The sequence below is a fragment of the Acipenser ruthenus genome, chromosome 9 (assembly GCF_902713425.1).
Source record: "Acipenser ruthenus chromosome 9, fAciRut3.2 maternal haplotype, whole genome shotgun sequence".
Taxonomy (NCBI): Eukaryota; Metazoa; Chordata; class Actinopteri; order Acipenseriformes; family Acipenseridae; genus Acipenser; species Acipenser ruthenus.
Genome location: NC_081197.1, coordinates 40,910,390 through 40,920,776, shown reverse-complemented (window position 1 = coordinate 40,920,776; position 10,387 = coordinate 40,910,390).

The window sequence follows — 10,387 nt, the reverse complement described above, 5'->3', positions numbered from 1 at the left end:
GAGGAGGGGTTGAATTGAAAGATTGGCTTTCCATTACGTAGACACGTGGTTTGAACACCGTCACAAATGAGACGTTTTCAGGATTTCAAGGGAGAAATACAAAAGATTGTTTCAGGATTCCTTCCAAAGGAAGAAAGGCTTGGGAACATGAGACTGATTACTTCAAAATCTACGCTTGCAAGACAGTACTAGAAAAACAAAAAGATGTAGCCGTGCATTCAGGGCTCCAACTGCTGCCTTTTTAATATTATTTTAATACTGAGGCAGTCAATGTGTTTTTGTTTTGTTTTGTTTGTTTTTTTAATCGCCGCATCAAACCTAATTTTATAGCGAGATCAATGAACTGTGTTATAATGTGGAATGGGATCTGAAACTAGAACTAGAGACCTGTGCAGTTAGGAAACCTGCAAACTCTTTTTAACAGACGTTATTGAATGAATTCATAATATTGGGGTGCTTGGAGGCTGTCTGTCTATCCACACTTGTATCTTTACATACAGTAATTCTAGACAACCACTTGTCCGATGTTGATGAAACTTGCTAAGAACCTTATTAAAGGTGGGTTTTCATGAAATGCAATTGGTTTGAAGCCTTTGAGATACCAGCTTTGAAGCATTTGACTACTCTATTCTCATTCACACATCAACATGCTCTAACACATGTGTCCAGAATAAACATTATATTGTGTTAGGAAGTATATAGATAACTAAGCCACCAAAGGTTAAACGAGAATGAAATACAAATAAACGACTTTATTAATCAGTTTCAACAGATCAGACCGCCTCTCTACAAAGCTCATGTTTGGTACACTGATGTTGACATAATTTAATTGCACCTTTTGCAGAGGGTTTTAGCTGCACAGCTTTGATTTAAAATACATTTGTTACTGAGCAATTATATATATATATATATATATATATATATATATGTGTGTGTGTGTGTGTGTGTGTGTGTGTGTGTGTGGTGCCTCACTGTGTGTGAGAGAGTGTATGGTACAGAGGAAGGTGAATTTGCATCTGGTGCTCTGAAAATGAATCATAAAGCTGATTCAAGGACAATTCAGGAACAACAAATGAGGGGCAAATCCTGTGCTTAATGGGGTGGTATGTCTTTCACAGAGCCTACCCTAACCGGTAATGGACGCGTCTCAATGCTAATTTTCATGACAGTAGGGTAACAATGCAGTCATCGCTTGGACGCATGTGAAAATAACGGAGGTAATCATGCAACAGCCATGGGGTTGGTCTTGGAGAACACCCTAATATGGAAAAGCTCTGATAAATGCAGGAGCATAACCACCACCAACCCCCGCCCTGGATTTTAGGTCATTTCTGCAGTCTATTATGTTCTGAAGATCAGTTTCCCAAGGGCCAGTTGCTTTAGTCACTGTTGCTCCTGGCTACTCTGTTTATGTATTGCTGGTCTCATGTTCTCCTCCTTCATCCATAATAAGAGGCAAGAGGCACCGTGTTTGTTTGCTGCCTGAATTTGCTGGTTTATCTCAGGAAATTCTTGGTATCTGCTTGTTCTGTGTAGTTACAGTACGCACAGGGATTTCTTTATATACTGCCCTTCTTTTAGGCAAAGAGTGTTATATCAGCAAAGAGTGAAATACAGACATGTCCTTGCAGTCATTTTCTAACTATTAAAATACATTCATTTTGTTCTCATTTAACTATATATTATAACAAAAAGGAAGCTGTGTAAGACATCCGCTCTCAGGTTTGAAAGGTGGCAGTGTGAAAAAATGATTGAAGTGAAAAGGTTTGTCTTGGCATGTACACAAAAAAGTTTAAATGATATATTTTTAATTTTATTTCAGGATGTTTCAGATAAAAGCTCTTCTTCAGCTGTGTAGAAAGAAAACTAAAGCTGAAGAAGGGCTTTTGTCCAAAACTTCCTGAAATAAAATAATTTAAAAACATTAAATTAAATTAAAAACATATATATATATATATATATATATATATATATATATATATATATATATATATATATATATATTAAAGGCTGCAATAAAAATAACTGGGAAAAAGGTCAAAACCTAGATTTAAATATTGCCAACAATTATATATATATATATATATATATATATATATATATATATATATATAGATATAGATATAGATATAGATATAAAGGCATCAACACTATAATATTAATATGATGTATTTTACATGTAGAATAAATGAAACTCAACAACATACTGAGATGCACAGTGTGGTGTTTATTTTGATATAGTATTGTGTTAAAATGGCTCATGTCATATAATAGCTGTTGAAATGGAGTGAGTCTGTGAAGGGGATGTTTTGTCAGTGCATTACACTGCTGTCAATCAGTCGTAATTCACAGTTCTTATCATAGCCATAAATTACTAGCCAGAACTGTGAATTGTGTTTTCTTTTTGAACGGGCTGACGATGGGTTACAGAGGCTAAGCATATAATAGGTGGTACTGAGGAAAACATTGTAGTGACAGCCCGTTTTTGATTAATCAGCTAGGTAACCTCCAGCCTGGGGTTTTGTAGCACATGTCTGACATTGTCGTTTACTGTAAGTTTAATGTGTCATTTAAAAGTCCCTGGGAAATGTATACAGAGGTACAAAGTAGACCCCACATTTCTCAAGGCTCTTCATTTGAAGTCCCAAACTAATCCTTTAGCTTTTTATCTACAGATAGCAGTGACCATGCTTGCACCGTTCAGTGTTTTATTTTGCAGGAATAACTGGCCTATTTATTTTAAGGTTTCAAATCTAGCACTTTCCTGGATAACATCTGTAATATTTTCAAGGATGTCAGGCCAATGGTTATGCTTTTAATAAGAATGAATAAAAAAAAAGACAACCAGGGGCCCTGCATGTTTGGTCTTCTGTCCATAAGCTTCATTTTCTACATGGAAAATACATTATTGCTTGTTAGGTTTTTCTTTTCTTTTTTTTTTTTAAATGTCATTCATTTAGGGGATATATTTGGGCAGCAGTTTTCAATTTTCCTATCACTGGTAAAGATTTGCAGGACTTAAATACAAATGCATGAATAAAAGTGTGTTTCATGTACAATATGAATTATCTTATATTGAAAATGTACATAGTTATATGGGTTATAATTTAGATAAATTGTTCTCTTTGTTGTGTCTACATATATTGTGCTTATTCATGTAAATGTGGCCATTTGTTTACGTCATAAAATATTCTAGCAGTAGTTTTTATTCGGGTGACAGGTATGTGTGTTGATGTCAGGCTATTTTGTTTTGAAGGTTTAACATTTGTCATTCGTTCAGTGAAATGGAACATTTTTAAAGGCATTAAATAAATCATTCTGTCCCCTTAAATGGGAACCAAGGGAAGGTGAATGTTTGCCATAATAGAGCTCTAGAAATGACTCTGTCAGTAAAAGTAAGACCGTCCACACATTTAGGGAATCATTTGGAGAACAATTCAAGAACTGACATTTCTATCGTTTCTAAAATGTGGTGTCATTGTCATTTGTAACACGTAATTCATGGGACAGGAACCAGGGATGACAGAGGAAGGGAGTGTTTTGCAACTTGGGATTCAAGGCTCAGCCTCTCGAGCAGGGGAGAGAGAGAGAGAGAGAGAGAGAGAGAGAGAGAGAGAGGGAGAGAGGGAGAGAGAGAGAGAAAGAGAGAGAGAGAGAGAGAGAGAGAGAGAGAGAGAGAGAGAGAGAGAGAGGAGGGATGGGCCAGACTCCAACCGAGAGAGCCTTTGCAATGGAGTCGAGGCTAGCCCTAATGGCCTTTGGGCCCTTGAAAAAACAAAGTCTTCTGACTTTTCGAAGAGTCTTCTGACTTTTCGGCCTCACAACTGGGTCCCAGTTAGTGACTGGGGTCGACCCTCAGAGGACGGAACGGCTCATACGAAGCTTTGACGTAAGGAAGAAAAGAATCAGAAAGAACACAAATAATTGTTAGTTATGGGACTCAAGCACTAATAGCATGAGGACCACGTCCCAGGAGTGTAAAGGAGGAAGTAAGACCGAGCCTTCTTATAGCGCAGGAGCTGATAAAAAATACCCTCTGACCATGCGAAGAACCTGCAGCGTTACTGGAATTCCAGGTCAGGGAAGTGAGACTCACTGTCCCCCCAGAGGGGACCAACAAAGAGGCACACGGCATATGAAAAAAGTGAGGAGGAGGAGGAAGGAAAAAGCAAAATGCAAGAGAATGAGCTGAGCTGTGACTGTGATTAAATAGGTAGTCAATGATGACAGACAGGTGAAATTAGTCAATGATGATAGGCAGGCAAATTAACATCAATATGAGAGAAATTCACAGCAGAAATGAATTGTATTAAAGATCAACACAAACAGTGTTAGGGGTTTTTTCAATGGTTCTTGACATATTCTGAGGTAAAAGGGATACAGTCAAGGATTTCTTAAGACATAAAACCATAGTAAATTTGACCTGTTGTACAGTATATGTTTACCTGCACATTTTTTGTATTACTATTGATTATACTGAACTACTAAACACGTTATTAAACACATGCAACCAGTGCAGAACCTAAACCTTTTATGCTTTACAGGCAAATGAGCTGTACATGCTGATATATATGCTGTTCTACCAAAAGCATACAGTTTTCAAGGCTGGACAGTACTCACATGGAGGATTAATAATCAAATATCACAGGGGTGTTCAAACAAACATTACAGCCAGTGCAAAAAAAAACTCCTGACCAAGTTGAAGTTTTGAATAAGATGACTAATAGAAAATACAAAAATAAACAGTGGAGTAATCTGTGCACCTACTGTAGCACAGCTATTAAAAATTCAAATCATGCATCAGTTTAGGATTGACTTAACAGCAACTGCAGATAAACATGGGAAAGGTTGTGCAACATTGAAAGAGTTCAACAATCAAGGCCTTTTTTTAAAGATTTTCTAATCACTGAAAAGTGCGTCCCTTGGTTACATTGCAACCTTGAACGGTGAGGAGGAGGGAATCGTTTTCTCCCTTTAGACAGACAACCAACAGACTTTCCATCAGCAATCAGGAAAACATTTTGGTATTACTGTAGATTTTTTAAATAAAAATGACTTAACTTAGTTTGATTTGAATGAGGTATTAATGAGTGTAATTTCTGCATTGTGAATACAGTTTATTTAGGAGGAATAATTTCCACAGTCCCATTGATAAAAAAGAACTACACAAGACCTGTAAAACAGTAAACTCCTCTATATTGTTTACATGTTACATAAGAACATAAGAAAATGTAAGAGCGACCAGAAGCCATTTCTCCCATCTAATTGTGTCCACTTCCTAGCAGCTGATCTTATTGGATCCAAGTGATTCTGCCTGCACAGCTTGACTAAGTACCCCATTCCATACCCTGACCACTGTGTCCTCTAGTCCTGGTTTCTGTACTGCGTTTGGTTTGGTTTGGATTAGGGCTAACTCGTCAGCTCCTTTTAAGATTTTCAAGACTTCAGTCATGTCTCTGCTAATTCTTCTTTATTCCAGGCTAAATAGGGGCAATTTGTTCAGCCTATCTTCAGAGATAATTTCTTTAAACAGTGGGATTAGTCCAGTTGCTCTTCGTTGGACTCTTTCCAGGGCACTTTTGCTCTGTGGCGACCAGAATTGGACGCAGTATTCTAAGTGCAGTCTCACCAGCGCATTATACAACCTCATCCTAACCTCCTTGGATTTGTACTCTACACTTTTGGCTATATACCCAAACATTCTGTTTGCCTTTTTGATTGCTTGCACACACTGTCTGGTTGCTGACAGTGATGAGACTATTACAACATCTTTCTCTTGGTGAGTCTGTTTTTGTTTTCTGATATTCGGATCTACGTTTTTGTGATGTAACACTTTACATTTGTTGACATTCAGTTTAATTTGCCACATTTGCTCTGTAGGCATTCTAAATCTTTTTGGATTTCCTTGGTGGCTAAAAGCTCGCTAATTATCCCCTGATCTAAGGCATTGATGTAGATAAGAAACAACAGGGGTCCAAACAGAGAACCCTGCGACACCCCACTGAGTGCATGGCCCCAGCTAGAGGATTCCCTTCTTACAGTACTGTGTTTTATCTAGTTATGTATGACACATTTAGACAAAAAATGGGAAACTAAAGGAATAAAAATTAGTGCATTTCAAAATGCATTTTGTTATGTGGCAGAGAGAGCAATATAGGTTCCACACTTTGTAGATATATCAGTGTGAAATACGTAGTAATAAGCATAATATAATAATGGATTTTTGTCAAGTGTATACAGTGATAAGATTTCCGTGTATACAGTGTTGTGGTGGATTTAATGCATACAGATATTGGTTTGGTTAAAAACGGCACTATTCACAACAAGCACCAGTTTACATATAGAATGACTGGAATAAGACTTTTCATATAAACTGGTACAGGAATTTAGCATTATGGATATACACATATACTGTATATGGGATGGGAGTGTAACTGTTGTGTACAAAATGAACATTGTACTCTGACTAGAAGATCCTCCTGACATTAAACGATTTCACAAAAGATACCCTTTAAAGTTACTACAAATCCCATTTCTGCCACAAACAAAAAGACAACATCTACAAAGTTTCATTTTAAACTGCCAGTCTCTTCCTTGAGTGACGCCTGGAGTCTCTGATTGAGATGTTTACAAGAACAGAAAACGTGTTGCGCTGCTACACCTCGTTGATATTTTGACTGAATTAAAAAATAATCAGTGTCTGCCTTTGGACAGGCCACAGTTGTTTTAAAATCCAATTGAAAATCTTGTTAGAAAAAGAACAGCAGCTGATAACAAAGAACGAAGAATTAAATGAAATGACATTTCATCTGATTCCATTAACAACCTTTTACATCCAGGGGCAGACAAAGTTATAATGGGGTAAACAGATAACAGGTGACCCAGCAAACAGTGATAGACGTGTTCTTTACATGTTAAAGAAACAATGACTACCAGACAAGCAATTCTTGCTGGTATACTATGCTACAATACAGGAAGCAGCGTTTGCTCTGTCCCTCACATAAAGATGAAGATACATCCATGGAGCAGTACAGTTTCACACTTTCCCTGGGAATGTCTATGTAGTTTAAATCCTTGAAAACATTCTGGCAGAGCAAGAACCACTACAGCCTACTGGGGCTTTCTAAGCCAGACTGCTTATTGATCTGTTTTTATGTAATGCATCATTACACCCTTGAGGATATCATTTGACAATGTTGTCGGGCATCATTAAAATACTCCTTTCTGATTGCCCTGGCCTTGAATGCAGAAGGCTGCAGTGACACTTACCAGTGGCCTGTAACTGCATTTTGGTAACCCCTGTTTTTGCTTGATCAAAGAAAACGAAGCACCTCTTATTGAATGGCATGATGAATAAATGTCAAGTCCTACTTTGGGCACAATCTACTTTGAGCACAATCATACTCCATCTACCAAAACCCTCAATAAGGTCAAATGTTCATGGGTAATGCACCTATGGGTATTTCACTGTTCCCTTTTTTTCCCTACAAAATTTTATAAGTAGGGCATATAAAAATACAATTTTGAATAAAATGTGAATTTATGTTCTGCTTTGAGATAATACATTTGCTTTCCTGCTAAGAAATAAATAATAATAATGGTTGCTGGCAGCTACAGACCACCTTCAGCCCTGGCAAACACCTTAACTGTATTTAGCGAACTCATCGCTCCCTACTTAAATTCAGAGTTTGTTTTACTGGGAGATCTAAACTGGGATATGGTTAAACCTAATGACATTGTTAAGTGTCAGTTGGACTCACTGAATCTTTTTCAAATTATATTAGAACCTAATAGAATTGATATCAAGTCAACTGACAAGTCAACTCTGCTTGATATCATTCTTACTAACACTCCCTTGAAATATCAATCGTCTGTCTTTTGTCAGGATTTGAGCGATCACTGTTTCATAGCTTGTATTCGATGTGGCACGGGCCTTTTTCAAAGACACCTTTAGTAACATTATTAATAAACATGCACCCTTAAAAAGGTTTGGAGTAAAAAATCGTAGCAGCCCTTGGTGTACTCCTGAACTGTCAATTTTATTTGCACAAAAAACTCAGATTTGGCGAAAGGCAAGGAAATTAAAAGAATCATGGTGATTGGCTTTTCTTTAGGTAAATCAGAAATAAGTGTACACAGGCAATTAGAAAGGCTAAAGTTAATTACTATAACTATCCATTCACTACCCTTGGAAATAATCCTAAGAAATTCTGGCAGACAGTCAAAATTATGGAGAATAAATCATCTTCTTCTCACTTACCTATCTCAAGGACTTGAGGAAAATGTAGTTGTTACAGATAAAAAGTGTATGGTTGATTTATTTAATAATCATTTTATTGACATACTTGGTAAGATCTGTTAACATTGAACTCCCTCCTTGTCCTTTTAGCTTTACATTGCAAACCGTTACAGAAGCAGAGGTGTTAGATCACTTGCTTAAATTAGATCCTAGTGAGTCAGCAGGGTGTGATGAAATTGATTCATTTTTTTTTTTTTAAATCAGTGGCTTGTATCATTTCTATGCCTCTTGCTATTTTATTTAATCTTTCAATTAAAGCAGGTGAAATTCCTGCAACATGGAAATCTGTTGTTGTTCTGTCGCTTTTTAAAGGGGGTGATAGGTCAGATCCACACTGTTACAGACCAATCTCAATGTTACCTTGTATGTCCAAAGTTATGGAAGGAATTGTTAATAAGCAGATACACTTTTTTAAAATAGTAATAACATTTTATCGAATATGCAGTCTGGTTTTCGTGCCAGGCATGGGTGCATTACAGCTGCTTTGCAAGTTTTAAATGATATTATAACAGCCATTGACAAAAAGCAATTTTGTGCTACTATTTTTATAGATCTAGCAAAGGCATTTGATTCTGTAGATCACTCAATTCTTTTGAAAAGGTTTGGTGATATCGGTTTTAGTGAAGATTCCCTTAGATGGTTTCATAATTATTTTTCTGATCAGGTTCAGTGTGTTAAATCAGATACATTTGTCTCTCAATATCTTACAGTTACAAAAGGAGTCGCACAAGGTTCTATTTTGGGTCCAACTCTTTTTTCTATTTATTTTAACAATGTGGTTCAGGTCATAGGTAGTTCTTTTATCCACCTTTATGCAGATGACACAATTCTTTACTCAGTAGGCTCTTCCATGTCTTCAGTTGTAGCTTGGTTTTGACAGTGTTCAGCAGGCTTTTTCTGATCTGCATATTCTGCTGAACACTGATAAAACTACATTTATGATGTTTAATAGAAAAAATGGCAGTAGAATCTGTAACGGTGACCGAAAGATTTTAACTCTCAATAAGATTGAATTGGAGCAAATCTCAACTTACAAATACTTGGGTATTTGATTGGACAGTGCATTAACTTTTAATACACAAATTGATACTATACAAGCTAAAGTCACATTTAGACTTGGGTTTCTATATCATAACAAGTCTTGTTTTACTAATTCTACCAAGTACACCCTAGATCTAATGTCTGTCCTTAACATTTTTGATTATGGTGACATAATTTACAAAATGGCTTCTAAAAAGACTCTTGGGAGGCTTGCTGTCGTATATCATTCCGCTATAAGATTTGTGACTGGTGCTCCTTATCACACTCACCACTGTGATCTTTATTCCCTGGTTAACTGGCCTTCTTTATACACAAGACGTCTGACTCACTGGTATTTGATCATTTACAGACGTTTGCTTGGTAAAACTCCTATTTATTTGCAGAAATTACTATAAATCTCTTCCTCATTTTATAATTTAAATTCCAGTGAATTGATTAAATTGGTGCCGTCTAGGGTTGCTACAGCTTTTGGTCGCAACTCTCGGTTTGCTGCAGCCAGCGACTGGAATGCATTGCAACTTAGGCTAAAGTTGCATAGCTTTCTTTCCGTGGAAACCTTTAGCTGTAGGTTAAAATCTTTGCTGACTGATATTTGTGCTTGCTAATTGTGTGATTTTATCAAGTTTTAACTGCTATTGTAAAAAAAAACATGTTATGTGAATTTGTATGTTTGTATTGTATTCTGTTGCATTTTTTTTACTGCTGTAGTGCAAACCTCTTGGCCAGGTCGTTATTGTAAATGAGAATTTGTTCTCAACTGACTCACCAGGCTAAATAAAGATTAAATAAAAAATAAAAATAAAAATACATAGGTCTCAAATGTGCCGTTTTTAAATAAACACATATTATAACACATGTGTTTGGATTTTAAAACATTACTCTCCAGGTGAAATGACTCAGGAAGTCCAAGACAGTGTAAAAGCATGGCTTGTAAGCAGGAATTTCTTTAACCTTGTGTAGTACCAGATATCGTGTTTTAAAATGAAAATACATGTTTGCTATAACATGTTTTTCGTTCAAAACTGCACACTAGAAAAATACAGTGTA